The sequence below is a fragment of the Mytilus californianus genome, unplaced genomic scaffold, assembly GCF_021869535.1.
Source record: "Mytilus californianus isolate M0D057914Y unplaced genomic scaffold, xbMytCali1.0.p SCAF_3, whole genome shotgun sequence".
NCBI classification, from domain to species: Eukaryota; Metazoa; Mollusca; class Bivalvia; order Mytilida; family Mytilidae; genus Mytilus; species Mytilus californianus.
Window position 1 is genome coordinate 68,155,163 of NW_026262679.1, and position 18,973 is coordinate 68,174,135.

An 18,973-nucleotide genomic window follows, 5' to 3' on the forward strand; every position below is an offset into this window, starting at 1 on the left:
GAAGGGTGACATCCGCTATTGCTTGCAATGGCAAATCTAGTTATTTTTATTCTTCCACACATTTTGTCCACGGCAGTTCCCGGAATTGGATTGACCAATCTTTATGGAACTATGCTATAATGTTGACCACCATGTGAAGTTGTGCACCTGACTTTGGAATGTGCAAGATGGCCACGGTTACCATGGAAACTAAAAAAATGTAAAAAAAAATCTAAATTCTAAATCGTTCGTTATAAGAGCCGACCTATTCAAACTTTATGCAAATGTTGACAGTGGTGCCCTGAGGTACCAACAGTACTTAGAAATTCCAAAATGGCTGCCATTGCCATGGAATCTGGAGAAAAGTTTAACACTGACCCTATGGGAAAAACATTAAAGCCGCAATTTCTTAAGAAATATAAGATCAAACACAATGAAACAGCATGATTATATAACATGACACAAGTCAATGTTGCTGCTGTTATTAGAATTTCAGAATGGACACCGTTACCATGGAAACAGCAAAAATGTCAAAAAATTTCAAAATGCTCCAAACTTATTGAAAATTAATATAAATGTAAACAGGCAATTAACGATTGGACTTTTGAACTTGGAATTTCCAAAATGGCCGCCGTTGCCATGGAAACTTCAAAAATGTGAAAAATTGAAAATGCCCCAAACTTCAGGAAAATTTACAGACATGCGTTGTGATGTATTTTTGTGCATTGACTGTTTAAAATTCTCAAAATGGTTGAAGTTTAGTGGCAATGTGGGATGGTTGCCATCCGCTATTGCTTGCAATGGCAAATCTAGTTATGGCACCCTCAACGGAGTTGGGGTGACATTATGTTATTCTACGTTTCTTTTTGTGGCACCCTCAACGGAGTTGGGGTGACATATTGTTATTCTACGTTTCTTTTTTTATGGCACCCTCAACGGAGTTGGGGTGACATACTGTTATTCTACGTTTCTTTTTGTGGCACCCTCAACGGAGTTGGGGTGACATACTGTTATTCTACGTTTCTTTTTTTTCTTATTTTTCTTCCTTCATTTTGTCCGCGCGAGTTCTTGGAATCCAATGGACCAATGTTGATGGAACTCTACTATAATGAGGACCTTCATGTAAAGTAGTGCACTTTCCATGGAAACAGCAAAAATGCGAAAAAAATCAAAGTGTTCCAAACTGTAAGAAACTCCACAGGGATGGTAACTGGCATGTACTGATTTGCAGTTTCACTTCGGAATTTTCAAAAAGGCTGCCGTTACCATGGAAACAGCTAAAATATAATAAAATCTAGCTCTTTCGTAATAAGACCAAACTTGATGAAACTTTATGAAAATGTTACCCAGTATGCAGTAAGATGTCAAAGACAGCAAAAATGTCCAAAATTTCAAAATGCTACAAACTTAATGAAACTTTACAAAAATTATAATTTGCATATGTAGATGCCCTCTTATACTTTGGAATTTTCTAAATGGCTGCCGCTCGCCTGGCAATGAGGGAAGGGTGCCATCCGCTATTGCTTGCAATGGCAAATCTAGTTTCTTTTTATTATTTTTCTTCCACACATTTTTGTCCGCGCGAGTTCTTGGAATCCAATGGACCAATATTGATGGAACTCTACTACAATGAGGACCCCCATATACAGTTGTGCACCTTGCTATGGAATGGTAAAAAATGGCTGCCGTTTCCATGGAAACAACACAAACGTGAAAAAATCCAGTTTTTGGTTTTGGTGAATTATTACGGTATGCTTACACTTAGAATTATTATATTTTAATACAATGTAGGTGCCCACTATATACTGGTTTTGGTATGAAATCATTGGAACTACTATGTTGCCATGGAAACTACTCCAATAATTTCAAAAATATCAAAATGCTTCAAATTTAATAAAACCTCATAGTAACGATGAGCAACGGTGGTAGATGTGGAATTTGGCGTTGGAATTTCGAAAATGTCTGCCGTTACCATGGAAACAATGCAAAAAGGTCAAAATGCTCCAAAAACTTAAGGGTTTGGTGAATAATGTGGGTATGCTATAACTTGAAATCATCAAATTTTTATACAATGTAGTTGTCCATTATATACAGGATTTAGATAATTTTCACAATCATTACAACTGCTATGTTACCATGGATACAGCAGCAAAATTTTCAAAATTTTCAGAATGCTTCAAACTTTATGAAACTTTACAATAATGTTGACTGGCATGTGAAGAAGTGGTAACTGGTGTTGGAATTTCCAAAATGGCTGCCGTTGTCATGGAAACTGTGGGCAAGTTTAACATTGACCCTATGGGAAAATGCATAAAATCAGCATTTTCTTAAAGAGTATTTGACCAAAGTCAATGAAACTGTATTGATATATAACATGACACGTGGCAATGAGATGTCTGCTTTTAGAATTTTGGAATTATCCACTGTAACCATGGATACAGCAAAAATGTCCAAAGTTTCAAAAAAATCAAAATGCTGCAAACTTGATGAAACTTTACAGAAATGGTAACTGGCATAAGCACAGTTGCATTTTGAAGTTGGAATTTTCAAAATGGCCGTGTTAACCATGGAAACAGCAAAATTGTCTAAAATTTCGAAATGCTCCAAACTTAATCAAACTATACAAAAATGATAATTTCCATGTGATGATGCACTCTTTGAATTTGGAATTTTCTAAATAGCTGCCTCTCGCCTGGCAATTAGGGAAGGGTGCCATCCGTTATTGCTAGCAATTACAAATCTTGTTATGGCACCCTCAACGGAGTTGGGGTGACATATTGTTATTCTACGTTTCTTTTTTTCTTATTTTTTTTTCTTCCACTATTTTTGTCCAGCTTATATCTTGGAATTGTATGAAGCAATTGTTATGGAAATATACCATAATGTTAACCAGCATGTGTAGATTTGCAATCGGGGTATGGCATTCATTTTTCATTATAAGACCCGACTGGATGAAACTTTATGGAAATGTTGCGTGGTATCCCTAGATGTGCATGCAATATTAGGAAATTCTAAAATGGCCGCCATTGTCATGGAAACAGGCCGAAAGTTTAACATTGACCCATATTGAAGCTGCAATTTCTGCAAGAATATTAGATCAAACCTTATAAAACTGAATGGATATGTAACATGGCATGTCTCAAAGTGGCACCTGTTTTGGAATTTTGAAAAATGTACCCATTACCATGGAAATAGCAAAAATTTCAAAAATTTCAAAATGCTCCAAAATTGATGAAACTTTACAACAATGTTAATAGACATCCGTATATGCGCTCTTTGACTTTGGATTTTTCAAAATGGCTGCCGCTCACCTGGCAATGGGGGAAGGGTGCCATCCGTTATTGCTAGCAATTACAAATCTAGTTATTATTATGTCATCCGATCGACAATGTCGGGTGATATATTGCTTTTCCTCCGTTTATTTTTTTTATTATTATGTCACCCGATCGATAATGTCGGGTGACATATTGCTTTTCCTCCGTTTCTTTTTTTAGGTCTTTCCACTTTTCTGTGGAAAGACCTATTGTATTTGTTCTGATTATTATTATTATTATTATTTTTTTTTTTTTTCTTCCGCCAAATTTTGTTCTTGCGATAAATGTTTGTTTCGCAATATGTCGCTTAGATATTTCTCATATTGTATCGTATAGTTTATGCGCTTTTAAATTTCACACTGCTAAGCCGAACCATTTTCTTTGTAAGAGTTATCTCCCTATTCACTGTTTATCATCTGTGTGTATCTCCTTCGTAACAAAAAAAGATATCGACAAAATTCTTTTTACAAATTGTTCGTTACATCCTCAGGAATTTTTGGCTAATTTGGATCGAAGCGATTTGATGAAATTTTATAGGAGTTATCTACCTTTATCAAATAAATTTGTGGTTATGTTTTTGTTACTCATAAACTGTAAGCCGTATAAACCTATAATCTTTTTATTTAAGGTCCTTGGATCCTAACTTCGAAAATGAGGTCAAGGTCAAAGGTCAAGGTCATGTTCTGAATTTTGTCTTTTGCTTGTTTTTGCATTTCCCCCGATATTTTTAATGTTATATATTAAAGAACAAGTGCAAAATGTTTGTTATATTGTTAGTTATTGCCCCTGAAATGTTTTATTTTAAGGTAAATTGATTATTACTTCATATTAGAACATGATAAAGCCATAAGATCTTTTGCAAAATGTTGGGTGACATATGACCTTGAAAAATGTCAACCGGAAGTGACATTGAGTGAACCGGAAGTAGTCATTTTTGCACTTATTTCATGTAAGAGTACATAGAAACCATATATTTTTTGAATAGTCATACATTAATCTATCATTTGAGACTGGAAGTGATATTTTATAAACCGGAAGTAGCATATTATCTCCCTTTTTACAGGCAAAAGTATATATAAACCACATATTTTTGGAATCAGTGTAAATAAAGTTATCATTTGAGACCGAAAGTGACATTTTCTAAACCGGAAGTACCCAATTATCTCCCTTTTTACAGACAAAAGTATATATAAACCATATATTTTTGGAATCAGTGTAAATAAATCTATCATTTGAGACCGGAAGTGACATTTTCTAAACCGGAAGTAGCCAATTATCTCCCTTTTTACAGGCAACAGTATATATAAACCATATATTTTTGGAATCAGTGTAAATAAAGCTATCATATGAGACCGGAAGTGACATTTTCTAAACCGCATGTTTACAATTATCTCCCTTATTTCAGGCAAAAGTCTATAGAAACCATATTTATTGAATCAGTATGAAGAAACCTATGATTGGACGCTAATAGTAGCTTTGAGTAAACCAGAATTATCTTCTCATCAATTATTTAGAAAATTGATGTGGAAAGACCTTCAATTGTTCTTTGAACAATTGGTTTTTAATTTATTATTATTATTCTTCCACCTAATTTTGTCCTGCAGTTTTCTCAGAGCCTAATGCACCAATCTTAATGGTTGTTCACTATAACAAGGAACCCTGACTTACGAGTTGTAGTGCAACTTTGGCACTAAAAAATGGATGCCACCACCATGGAAACCAAAGAAAGGTGAAAAAATAAAATTTTAGAGTTTGGTGGATTATTTGGATATGCATAAACTTAGAATCAATTATATTTTAATACAATGTAGGTGCCAAGTATATACTGGTTTTGGATGATTTTGGCAATCACTGAAACTACTATGTTGCCATGGAAACTACACCAAAAATTTGAAAAATATCAAAATGCTCATAATTTAATGAAACTTTACAGTAATGATGAGCAATATTTGTAGATGTGGAATTTGGCGTTGGAATTTCAAAAATGTCTGCCGTTACCATGGAAAAAATGCAAAACAGGTCAAAATGATCCAAACACCTAAAAGTGCCATTTACTTTCTTAAAATGGTATGTCAAATCCATTGAAATTTTAATGGTTTGTCCTTCCCATGTACCAATGTAGCACCTGTCATTAAATTTTGGGAATGGTCTCTGTTACCATGGAAACCAGCAAAAATGTCAAAAATTTCCAAAAATTACAAAATGCTCCAAACTTAATGAAACTTAATATGATTTTTAACTGACAAGTCTAGATGAGACTTTTGACTTTTGAATTTCCGAAATGGCCACCGTTGCCATGGAAACTGCAAAAATGTCAAAAATTTTAAATGATCAAAAATGCTTTAAATGTTCTGAAAATTTACAGAAACGTGTATAGCCATGCATATGTGAGAATCCCGGTTTAAAAATTTTGAAATGGCTGCCACTTAGTGGCAATAGGGGGAAGGGTGACATCCGCTATTGCTTGCAATGGCAAATCTAGTTAAGTCGCCAAAACGGAGTTTTGGTGACTTTATGTTTTTGTCCCGTTTCTTTTTATTATTATTATTATTATTATTATTATTATTATTATTATTATTATTATTCTTAACCCTAATTTGTCCGACCATTTTCTTCCAAACCTTAAATGATGGAAACTTTATATTTGGTATGATGATGGGATAGTATCCCTAGTGGTGCATTAACTATTTTTTATTTCAAATGGGGGTCAACTTGGCACTATTTAGGGGCCGGAACATGGGTGGGGTCATTTTTCGACTTTTGATTCGCTACTGGCAGAACCTTTAAGTTTTGTGTAATACAAGAGACCGATGTCCAGGTGTCCATTCCACATTTTTTATTTCAGCCCGGGGTCATCTTTGCATTATTTAAGGGGGTCAACTTTCATGGAACATTCTAGAACAATAGTCATGTGATTAGTCATGTGATAGTGTTGAGTTATTCCTGTGTAATTTTTATGTTATATTATGATAGATTATTACAGGTAGCACCATATGTAGCTGTAATTCGACTTTGGAATTTTTAAAATGGCCGCCGTTACCATGGAAACTGCAAAAATGGGAAATTTTTTTAAAATGCTTCAAATTTAATGAAATTTTACAGAGATGTTAACGGATGTATGTAGATTTGGAATTTGACTTTGGAATTTCCAAAATGGCCGCCGTTGCCATGGAAACAACAAAAATGCGAAAAATCTAGATTTGATGCAATCTTTATGAAACTTGACAATTATGTGATCTGTTATGTGCAGATGTGCCATCCAACTTTGGAATTTTCAAAAATGGCTGCCGTTGCCATGGAAACTGCAAAAATGTCAAAAAATTCAAAATGCTTCAAACTTAATGAAACTTTACACAAATGTTGACTGTCTTATGTAGATGTGGCATTTGACTTTGGAATTTCCAAAATGGCCGCCGTAACCATGGAAACACGAATGCCTAAATTTGAAAATTGGTCTAATTTTTATGTAACTTGTAAGTAATGTGACCTGTCATGTGTAGATGTGCTATCCGACTTTGAAATTTCAAAATGGCTACCGTTACAATGGAAACAGCAGAACAATGGTTGGGGGCCGTTTTGGCGACTTTTGTGTTAGCATCCTAACACAGGATTACTTCTTAAGTCGCCAAAACGGAGTTTTGGGGACTTTATGTTTTTGTCCCGTTTCTTCTTCTTCTTATTATTAGTATAATTATTATTCTTCTTAACCCTAATTTGTCCGACCATTTTCTTCCAAGCCTTAAATGATGGAAACTTTATATTTGGTATGATGATGGGGTAGTACCCCTAGGGGTGCATTCACTATTTTTTATTTCAAATGGGGGTCAACTTGGCACTATTTGGGGGCCGGAACATGGGTGGGGTCATTTTTCGACTATTGATTCGCTACTGGTAGAACCTTTAAGTTTTGTGTAATACAAGAGACCGATGTCCAGCTGTCCATTCCACATTTTTTATTTCAGCCCGGGGTCATCTTGGCATTATTTTAGGGGGTCAATTTTCATGGACCATTCTAGAACAATGGTCATGTGATTAGTCATGTGATAGTGTTGAATTATTCCTATGTACTTTTTATGTTATATAATGATAGATTATTACAAGTAGCACCATATGTAGCTGTAATTCGACTTTGGAATTTTTAAAATGGCCGCCGTTACCATGGAAACTGCAAAAATGTGAAATTTGTTTAAAATGCTTCAAATTTAATAAAATTTTACAGAGATGTTAACGAGTGTATGTAGATTTGGAATTTGACTTTGGAATTTCCAAAATGGCCGCCGTTGCCATGGAAACAACAAAAATGCGAAAAATCTAGATTTGGTCCAATCTTTATGAAACTTGACAGAAATGTGACCTGTCATGTGAAGATGTGCCATCCGACTTTGGAATTTTCAAAATGGCTGCCGTTACCATGGAAACTGCAAAAATGTCAAAAAATTCAAAATGCTTCAAACTTAATGAAACTTTACACAAATGTTGACTGTTTCATGTAGATGTGGCATTTGAATTTGGAGTTTCCAAAATGGCCACCGTAACCATGGAAACACGAATGCCTAAATTTGAAAATTGGTCCAATTTTTATGAAACTTGTAAGTAATTCGACCTGTCACGTGTAAATGTGATATCCGACTTTGTAATTTCAAAATGGCTGCCGTTACCATGGAAACAGCAGAACAATGGTTGGGGGGCCGTTTTGGCGACTTTTGTGTTAGCATCCTAACACAGGATTACTTGTTATTATTATTATTCTTAACCCTAATTTGTCCGACCATTTTCTTCCAAGCCTTAAATGATGGAAAGTTTATATTTGGTATGAAGATGGGGTAGTATCCCTAGGGGTGCATTCACTATTTTTTTAATTTCAAATGGGGGTCAACTTGGCACTATTTGGGGGCCGGAACATGGGTTGGGTCATTTTTCGACTATTGATTCGCTACTGGTAGAACCTTTAAGTTTTGTGTAATACAAGAGACCGATGTCCAGGTGTCCATTCCACATTTTTTATTTCAGCCCGGGGTCATCTTGGCATTATTTTAGGGGGTCAATTTTCATGGAGCATTCTAGAACAATAGTCATGTGATTAGTCATGTGATAGTGTTGAATTATTCTTATGTAATTTTTATGTTATATAATGATAGATTATTACAGGTAGCACCATATGAAGTTGTAATTGGACTTTGGAATTTTTAAAATGGCTGCCGTTACCATGGAAACTGCAAAAATGTGAAATTTTTTTAAAATGCTCCAAATTTAATGAAATTTTACAAAATGTTAACGAGTGTTTGTAGATTTGGAATTTTCAAAATGGCCGCCGTTGCCATGGAAACAACAAAAATGCGAAAAATCTAAATTTGGTCCAATCTTTATGAAACTTGACAGTAATGTGACCTGTCATGTGTACATGTGCCATCCGACTTTGGAATTTTCAAAATGGCTGCCGTTACCATCGACACTGCAAAAATGTCCAAAATTTCAAAATGCTCCAAAGTTACTCAAACTTATTATGTATGTTGACTGGCAAGTGTAGATGAGACTTTTGACTTTGGAATTTCCAAAATGGCCGCCGTTGCCATGGAAACAGCAAATATGTGTAAAATTTCAAAATGCTCCAAATGTTCTGAAAGTTTACAGAAAAATGTATAGCCAAGCATATATGAGCATTCACTGTTTGAAATTTTTGAAATGGCTGCCGCTTAGTGGCAATGGGGGAAGGGTGACATCCGCTATTGCTTGCAATAGCAATTCTAGTTATATTTTATTCTTCTCTTTCTGACCCCTTAAACTGTCCTACCATTTTCTTGGAAGCTATAGAGGATGGAAACTTTATATTTATTATGGGTATGGGTCTGTATCATGGGGGTTGCAGAACCCAAAATTCATGATACCAGGGTGTCCACTTGGCATAATTAGGGGGCCTCAAAGATGGGTGGGGTCAAAAATTTTTACATTTCTTAAATTAGCTGCTGTATGTAGAGTAGATAGAGTTATGATTACTTCTATGAATATTTAGAGATACATGTTTACTTCAACATGGAACATTTTTTATTTCAGTTGGGGTCTCCTTGGCATAATTTGAGGGGGGTGAATTTTCATGGAACATTCTAGAACATCAGTGTTGAATAAATTCTAGAGACATAAAATGTTATATGATGGTATATTATTATGGGTAGCACCATATGCAACATCAATTTGACTTTGGAATTTTTAAAATAGCCGCCGTAACCATGGAAACTGCAAAAATCTGAAAAATTTCAAAATGCTTTAAACTTAATGAAACTTTACACAAATGTTGATTACCATATATAGATGTGGTATTTGACTTTATAATTTCCAAAATGGCCGCCGTTACCATGGAAACTGCAAAAATGTTGAAAATTTAAAAATGCTTCAATCTTAATAAAACTTTACACAAATGTTAACTGGCCTATGTAGAAGTGGTATTGGACTCTGAAATTTCCAATATGGCCGCCGTTACCATGGAAACTGCAAAAATGTGATTTTTTTTAAATGCTTCAAACTGAATGAAACTACACAAATGTTAACTGGCATATGAAGATGTGCTATTTAACTTTTGAATTTCCAAAATGGCTGCCGTTACCATGGATACCGCAGAAAAATGATTGGGGGTCCGTTTTAGCGACTTTTGTGTTAGCATCCTAACACAGGATTACTAGTTATCATTATGGCACCCTCAACGGAGTTGGGGTGACATATTGTTATTCTACGTTTCTCTTTTTTCTTATTATGGCACCCTCAACGGAGTTGGGGTGACATATTGTTATTGTTCGTTTCTTTTTTTGTTATTATTATATTTATTCTTCCACACTTTTTTGTCCATGCTATTTCTCAGAATTGGCTTGAACAATATTGATGGAACTATACCGTAATGTAGACCACTAGATAAAATTGTGCAATCGGGGTATGGCATCATCAAGATGGCTCCCGTTGCCATGGAAACTGAAAAAATGTGAAAAAAAATGCAAATTCTAAATCTTTCGTTATAAGAATTTCTTGAAAGTTTATGTAAATGTTGGCAGTGATGCCCTGAGGTACCAACAGTAATTGGAATTTTCAAAATGGCTGCCATTGCCATGGAAACTGGAGAAAAGTTTAACATTGACCCTATGAGAAAAAACATCAAACTCAAAGAAACATCATGAATATATAACATGACATAAGTCAATGTTGCAACTATTGTTGGAATTTTCGAAATGGACACCGTAACCATGGAAACAGGAAAAATATCCAAAAATTTCAAATGGTCTAAACCAAATGAAACTTATAATAAATGGTAACTGACAATTGGAGATAAGACTTTGGACTTCGGAATTTCCAAAATGGCCGCCGTTGCCATGGAAACTGCAAAAATAAAAAAAATTAAAAATGCTACAAATTTTCCGAAAATTTACAAACAAATTTGTTGTCATGCATTTAATTTGTCTTGACTGTTTTTAATTTTCAAAATGGCTGCAGTTTAGTGGCAATATGGGAAGGGTGCCATCCGCTATTGCTTGCAATGGCAAATCTAGTTAAGACGAAGAAGAAAAATATGTACACTCCCAAATTATAAATAAAATGATCAAGCCTGAAAAGGTAAATTCAAATGGTAGCTGTATGCACTTCTATTTACAATTAAAATCTTAGAGTGCTTTTAAGTGACTTTAGCAAGAATCTACACAGAATAAGATATTCAAAAAAAAAGTGTTTAAACATCATCACTAAGTTATCTTATTCTTCTCACAGTCAATTATTTCAAATCAAAAGCAAACAAATTCAGAAACAATATTTTGGTGACCAGTCAGCGGTCTCGGGTTCACGTATTGCTTTTCGTTTTTTTAAGAAAGCAAACTGTTTAACCTTACTGTGAAAGTTTGAGTCCATATAAATTAATATGACCTTTGTCCTCACACGATCTTTGTAATGGTACATTATGTAAGTAAAGTACGATGTGCGGTACAAATTTGCCATTCCATAATTGCCAAATCTGACGTTGTTGTTTTACAAGATAACAGAAATATATTTTGGCAAAGTGATAGATAATTGAAAAAAAAAAATTCCCATATGTCCCAACATGTCACTGCTGTCACTGTAGTCACTACATCTAAAAGTACTTTCCCATGGGAATTTTATAAATAATTTTAAAATAATCGATGATATATATTTGTCTATTCGTATAATTACAACAAATTGTAAGTTCTAAAATAAACCAAATACTTCCAGATAGCAGAATTTATTACACAAAATGTAATTCATACATTACAATTATATTGCACATTAGTTTAAAAATTATATATTGTCCTTTATATCTACAACGGTCTTTAACTTAGAGATTTAAAGTTTGGAGTGGTCTTTTTTCGTCGGCACGTAGTGTCAAACTCCGCCCGTACAAAACAGTTCATGCATTCTCATTTATACTTTTTTAAAGTGTTATACTTGTTTAAGGGCATAGTCTAGTTTAAAATTTGAAAGTAATAAAATTGTTAGGATAGAAATTCATTTGTTTTGTTGTCGTTGGTTCGTGTCTGTCATGTTTGTTTTTCGTAAATTGTATTGTATAGATTAGGCCGTTAGTTTTCTCGCCGGTTTGAATTGTTTCACATTCTTCATGACGGGGCCTTTTATTATATCTGACTATACGATATGGGTTTTTTCTCGTTGTTGAAGGCCGTACGGTGACTTTTAATTAATTTATCTTTGTCATTTGAACTTTGGTAATAGTTGTGTCATTGACAGTCATACCACATCTCCTTTTTTTATATATATTTAAGAAATAATCCATGGGGGCATGGATTTATACTGATTTTACCACGGGTTGGCCCTTTATCCTAAATATTTTACCACGAGCGATATCGAGGGGTAAAATATCGGCATTAAGGGCAACCCCGTGGTAAAATCAGTATAAATTCAAGCCCCAGTGAATTATTTCTATTTTCATAGGACAAAGACGAATTTTTTTGGATCGAAGCACTCTAGGTGAAGGCAAACATTTACCGTTCCCGTCATTAAACACACTATTAATATTGGCGTAAAAGAACGGAGAAAACTGAACTATTGACATGCTTAAACTATTTACAATAACGTACTTAGACAAATTTGATTATCGTTTGTTTATGTTTCCTTGATTTGATGACTTTAAGTTTCACAACCGTGCATTTTCCCGTAAAATGCTTATATTCCTACATTATCGTTCGATGACGTCATTTCCACCGATTGACGTCGGGTAGCTCATTCATAAAAAAAACATATGACGTGGGAGTATGATCGGAACAGAACAAATCATGACGTTGCCGATCAGCTGACATACAATATATTCATATTTTACCACGGATGTGTACTCAAAGCGTTTGAAGAACGTCATATTAGAATAACATTTTTGAATTGAGATTAATTAAATTTGAACCACGCAAAGGATATATATATATTTCTGAGTGCCATGAAGCTAGTCAATAGGTCCCTTTGGTATTTTGTTTTCCTAGCAAAAATGTATAACTATACCATAGGTACCGTTGCGTAACAATGGTTTGATATGTTTACATAATTGGATATCTTTCCGGTATTTGGTCATATCTCGCTCAAGCGCTTAGCTGATGTTTTAAAAATCATATATACCCACAATAGATCTGTTTACATCAATTCACAACAAACAAACTCAGATGTTTTGCACATGGTTTCCTCAATTTCAAGCATATGCTCTGGATGCACTGTCAATTCCATGGCAGAATCTGTTCGTGTATGCATACCCTCCAATATGCCTTATTCCAAAAATTCTACAACACATGTCTCATTACAAGTGTCAAATTCTTCTAATAGTGCCGCATTGGCCAAGAAGACGCTGGTACCCAGACCTGTTAAAATTAATAGTAGATTACCCTTTAAAAATTCCAATTCAAAGCAATCTTTTACACCAGCCAGAAACAAGGATTTATCAACCAATCCAGAAATATTTAATCTAACTGTATGGTCTTTATCAACAGAGTCGTTAAAAGAGAGGTTTTTTAAAGACACTAGACAATTATTATCTGCCTCATGGAGAGCAGGAACTCAAAAAGATTACTCTGGCAAATTAAAAAAATTCTGTAGCTGGTGTAATGAAAGGGAAATTGATCCCTATACTGCCTATTTGACAGAGGTAGCAGATTTTTTGACAGGTCTGTTTACTAGTGGACTTCAATATAGAACAATAGCAGGATACAAGTCCGTGTTATCTACAGTTTTACCACCTATAGAAAAAAATCATGTAGGCCAACATCCATACATATTAATAAGACTTTTAAAAGTGTATCCCATAAAATTAAACTTCTACCAGAATGGGATCTTCTGAAAGTCTTAAACATGTTACAAAAAAGTCCATTTGAACCAATGAAAACAGTGTTTTAAAATATGTTACTTGGAAAACTATTTTCTTATTTGCTATTACTACTTTCAGACGCTGTAGTGATCTTCAAGCTTTGAGGATAGGAGATGGTAATATCAATGTACATAGTGCTGGTGTATTTTTCATAAGAGAAGGTCTTTCAAAACAGGATCGTCCTGGACACATTGGTTCCAAAATATTTGTTCCATGTTTTAAGGACAACAAATTATTGAAACCGAAGAGGTCATTGAGGTATTATTTGAAAATGACAGATGATTTCCGTAATTGTGACAGAAGTGACAGTAAATTATTTTTAAGTGTAAATAGTCCGCAAAGCGCGGTTTCTAGCCAGACATTTTCTAATTGGATTGTTCAAACTATTCAGTTAGCATATAATGACAAGAAAACGTCTGTTAAAGCTCATAGTACCAGAGCTATTGGACCTTCATGGGCCCTGATTAAAGGTTCATCTATGAAATCTATCATAGAGGAAGCAGACTGGAGTAGAGAGTCTACTTTTACAAAGTTTTATTTGAGAAACCTAGAACCAAGCGTTTTATCTTAATTGTTTAATAAGAAAAAAGAAAAAATATATATAAAGATAAACATTAAAAAAATAATGTACATTAATGTATATACATAGATATAAGAAGATGTGGTATGAGTGCCAATGAGACAACTCTCCATCCAAGTCAAAATTTAGGTCAAAGTACGGTCTTCAACATGGAGCCTTGGATCACACCGAACAGTAAGCTAAAAAAAGCCCCAAAAATTACTAGTGTAAAACCATTCAAACGGGAAAACCAACGGTCTAATCCATATAAAAAACGAGAAACACCTATGAACCACATCAACAAACGACAACTACTGAACATCAGATTCCTGACTTAGGACAGGTGCAAACAATTGCAGCGGGTTTAAACGTTTTAATGATACCAAACCTTCACCCTTATCTGAAACAATAGTGTAACATCACAACATAGAAAGACACACTATAAAATATCAATTGAAATTGCTTAACTCAATCAAAAGACATATTAACACCAGTGAACATACACTGAACAAATAAATTTGATCTATGATACAATGTAAATACAAAATAAGTCTGTTAAAGCTCATAGTACCAGAGCAATTGGACCTTCATGGGCCCTGTTTATATATTGTAAACTCTAAATATTGTAAACATAGTGTATAATAGTATAGTAAAGCATACTAGCTTTACTCTTTTGATAAATTGATATGGTGACGCAATCATAAAACATTTTCTTATTCTAATACCATTACATACCAATATAGTAACAAACAAATATCGTAATGTTATAAAAGAATTTGATCTAATGTAGGCGTATGTTATAAAGTATTTATATTCTATTCAAACTTAGTTCGAAGATAAGTGCAATAAGGTATACTTATAGCAATCGAAAAATGTGTACTAGTACTCCCTATTTCGAAAAGTTCCTGTTTAAAATAAATTTTAACACGACAGATTGTGGTTTCAAAACGAAACAAACCCGGGTCATATACAAAGACAAAACTGGGTCCTTATTTAGTAAACAACATTGACAAAACCGGGTCCTTCCATTTTGACATGACCCATTTCTTAAATCATATATCAATTGAAGGCCGTACGCTATCCAAGTTTGAACACTTAAATTTACATAATTCATATAAAAAAAGTAAGATAGCTTAATCCTCAAATTGCGTTACATTCTTTATTTCTTTGTATTTCGCCGTTAAAGTATTTGTTTTCATACAAAGCAAGTAGAACACACCCGCGACATCGCGGGTCCGTATCTGAATTAAACTGCCTTACTTTCAGCCTGGATTTTTAGTATTCGTATTGTCATCTGATAGTCATCCTGATTAAAAGGGCACAGTTTTCTCTGCTTTCAAAATCTTTCTGTATGAACCCGTCGACTCGGAGCTCGTTAATCATTGGTAATATTAATTATGTGGAAAACAAAAGGGTCTGGAATGGTGTAATTTTTAATCAACACCATTGTCCTATATTATTTATATATATAAAGTTGAATTCTTTGATTCGTCGTTTTTACGTCATGCCGCCTTTTTGGCAAATTGGACAAATTGGACCTCGTTATTTTAGTAGTATAGATGTTAAATTTATTTTGTTCCAATAAAGCAAGAATTCAAGTGTTTACAAATTCAAATAAATAATAAGATGTCCAATGCACATCAATTGAACCGCTTAAAATTTCACTAGATCGCTTAAACCGAAATACAAAATCTACAATCATTCTTGGTGGCGACTTTAATCTTGGGCACATAAACTGGGATATTCCATGCACCATCCCGAGCAAACCAGACATCAAGCTACATGAACAACTTCTTAACATTATGAATGAACATTCACTTGAGCAGATTGTAAAAAAGCCCACAAGGGGAGACAGAACACTTGATCTCATTTTCACCAACATACCAAGCATAGTCAACAAATTGGAGACTATGCCTCCTATCGGAAATGCAGACCATGATATCGTTTATGCAGAATGTGCACTATCTCTAAAACGCAACAAGAAAATGACAAGAAAAACTTACCAGTACAGAAAAGCTAACTGGGAAAACATCAAACAAGATGTGAACAAACTCACACAAGAAATCAAAGGTCATTATCATAGTTCATCTACCGATGATCTATGGAATACATTCACAGAAAGGCTACTTCAATCAGTCAAGAAAAACATCCCCCAGAAGACAATCACAAACAAGAAAAAACTACCCTGGGTTGATAACACCTTAAAAATCATGATAAACAAAGTTAAAAGACTACATAAAAAGAGCAAAAACAGTCCAAATCAAATGAAAAAATACAAAAACTTAAAAAGAACATTACAAAAAGAAATGCGTAATGCCTACTGGAATTACATCGAAAAAATGATATTTGACCTACCAGTAGAAGAACCAGACGACAACATCAGAAAAAAACAACCTAAGAACTTGTTTACACACATCAAAAGTATGAAAAATGACAATACAGGCATTGCTGCACTTAGAAAAGATGGTAAACTAACTGATAACACATCTGACAAAACTAACATCCTAAATAGTCAATTTCAAAAAGCATTTTCCGAAGAAACAACAAGTGAACCTATTCCGGATAAAGGGAAATCAAACTATCCAAAAATGAACAACATCACCATTTCCAATAAGGGTGTAATAAAATTACTGGACAAGATCAATCATAATAAAGCAACTGGCCCAGATCAAATTTGCGGAACAGTACTTAAAGAACTTAGTAGTGACATTTCAACTGCAATCACCTACATCTTTCAAAAATCACTTGACACAGGAAAAATCCCAAAAGATTGGAAACATGCAAATGTCTGTCCTGTTTTTAAAAAAGGTGATAAACACAGCGCAATAAACTATAGACCCATATCACTCACATGCATACTATGTAAAATCATGGAACACATTATAGCCAGTAGTATGATGGACCACCTAGAAAATAACAAAATCTTGTACGACCTTCAACACGGATTCCGAGCATCTAGATCATGTGAAACTCAACTAGTATCATTCATCCAAGAACTAGCAAAAGACAACAACAATAACATTCAAACTGACATAATTGTGATGGACTTTGCCAAAGCATTTGACAAAGTTCCTCACAAAAGACTTCTCTACAAACTGAAATATTATGGCATTGAACACAACACCTTAAAATGGATAGAAGATTTTCTCACATCTCGCACACAAACAGTCGTTATTGATGGTGTTCAGTCATACAAAATTAACGTAACATCTGGTGTTCCCCAAGGAACAGTTTTGGGCCCTATCCTGTTCCTTGTGTATATAAACGACTTTAATGAATACATCAAACACAGCACCCTCAGATTATTTGCAGATGACAGTATAATTTATAAAACAATACGAAACAAAGAAGACACACAAAAACTGCAAGAAGACCTTACATCAACAGCAAAATGGGAGAAGGACTGGCTCATGTCATTCCATCCAGACAAGTGCTCAGTCCTCCAGATAACAACCAAGAAAAACCCATTAAAATTTGACTATACTCTCCACTAACATGTACTGCAAAAAGAAACATCCACAAAATATCTGGGCATAACTATGCAAACTGACCTAAAATGGAACAAGCATGTAAACAACATCACAGCTGCAGCCACACAAAAGCTGAACTTCATTAAAAGAAATTTAGAGGTAAATTCAAAAACAGTTAAAGAAAAAGCATACATAGCACTAGTAAGACCAAAGCTAGAATACAGCAGCTGCGTCTGGGACCCACATACCAAATCACAAACACACCAACTTGAGATGGTCCAGCGCAGAGCAGCGAGGTACACATGCAACAGATACCATAACACCAGCTCAGTCACTGAAATGCTGCAAACACTAAATTGGACAACCCTTGAGAAAAGGCGAATAAGAATACGCACCATCTTCTTCTACAAAATCATACATCATCTTGTAGCCATATATCCGACAGATCTACTCACACAATCCGATACAAGAACACGACAACATTCACATATTTATTCTTTCAGACCCATACAAACCACTAAAGACTCATACAAGTACTCATTCTACCCAAGAACAATCTTACAATGGAACCTTCTCCCAGTATCTGCAGTTCAATGTACTACTCTTGAAAGTTTCCGAGAACAGATTCCAATATCTGTTCTCAATAAACATCTAAACATTTAAATAAATTCTACAATGTCTATAGTTTAACCAAAATGTATAGTACAAAAACAGAAGAAAAAGAAATTAAGTTGATTTTTTATTTTTATTTTTGTATATTATTCACTGTACATATCCAGAAATCAACGCCACTTTGCTTATTTGAATATTATACTAAAGAAATCGGATACGGGTCACGGAAATTATATTGAAATGATAGGGAATTTTGAAAAAAATGTCTGTTTTAACTTTAATTTAAGTGATAGACAGGTTGCCGGGACAGAAAATAAAGATACACAACAATATACACTATTTAAACGAAACATAATGACTGTCGTTACAAAAATCAAGGTTCCTGAGCTATTTTAAAAATCGAAGCGAGAGGCTTTTAACATTGCAGTATAATATACAGGCTAAAATGGCTGAAACGTCAAATTTGCAAACTTCGTGTTGAAAATTGGCTAACAAGGTCATTACAAAAACAGGTTGCCAGGATGAAACTTGAAACTTGAATGTCCAAAAAATAAGCAAGTCCAAACCTTGTATATGTAGTCGTTGAACTCTAGGTTCCCACGTAAAGTTAAAATGCCCCTATTTCAAGAAGAATAAACTCACGAAAACACGAAAAAATCACTAAATTCGCGTTCATTGTTTTGATTTTGAC

General features: G+C 34.3%; 1 long non-coding RNA gene across 1 annotated transcript in view; it reads left to right on the forward strand.

Annotated features, from left to right (window-relative positions):
- The first annotated feature begins 728 nt into the window (after positions 1 to 728).
- The window catches only part of LOC127733232 (uncharacterized), a 70,206-nt gene continuing 51,961 nt past the window's right edge, over positions 729 to 18,973 (forward strand). Inside the window, exon 1 of the long non-coding RNA XR_007996934.1 lies at positions 729 to 811. This is a non-coding gene — a long non-coding RNA (uncharacterized LOC127733232). The remainder of the gene's footprint in view (positions 812 to 18,973) is intronic.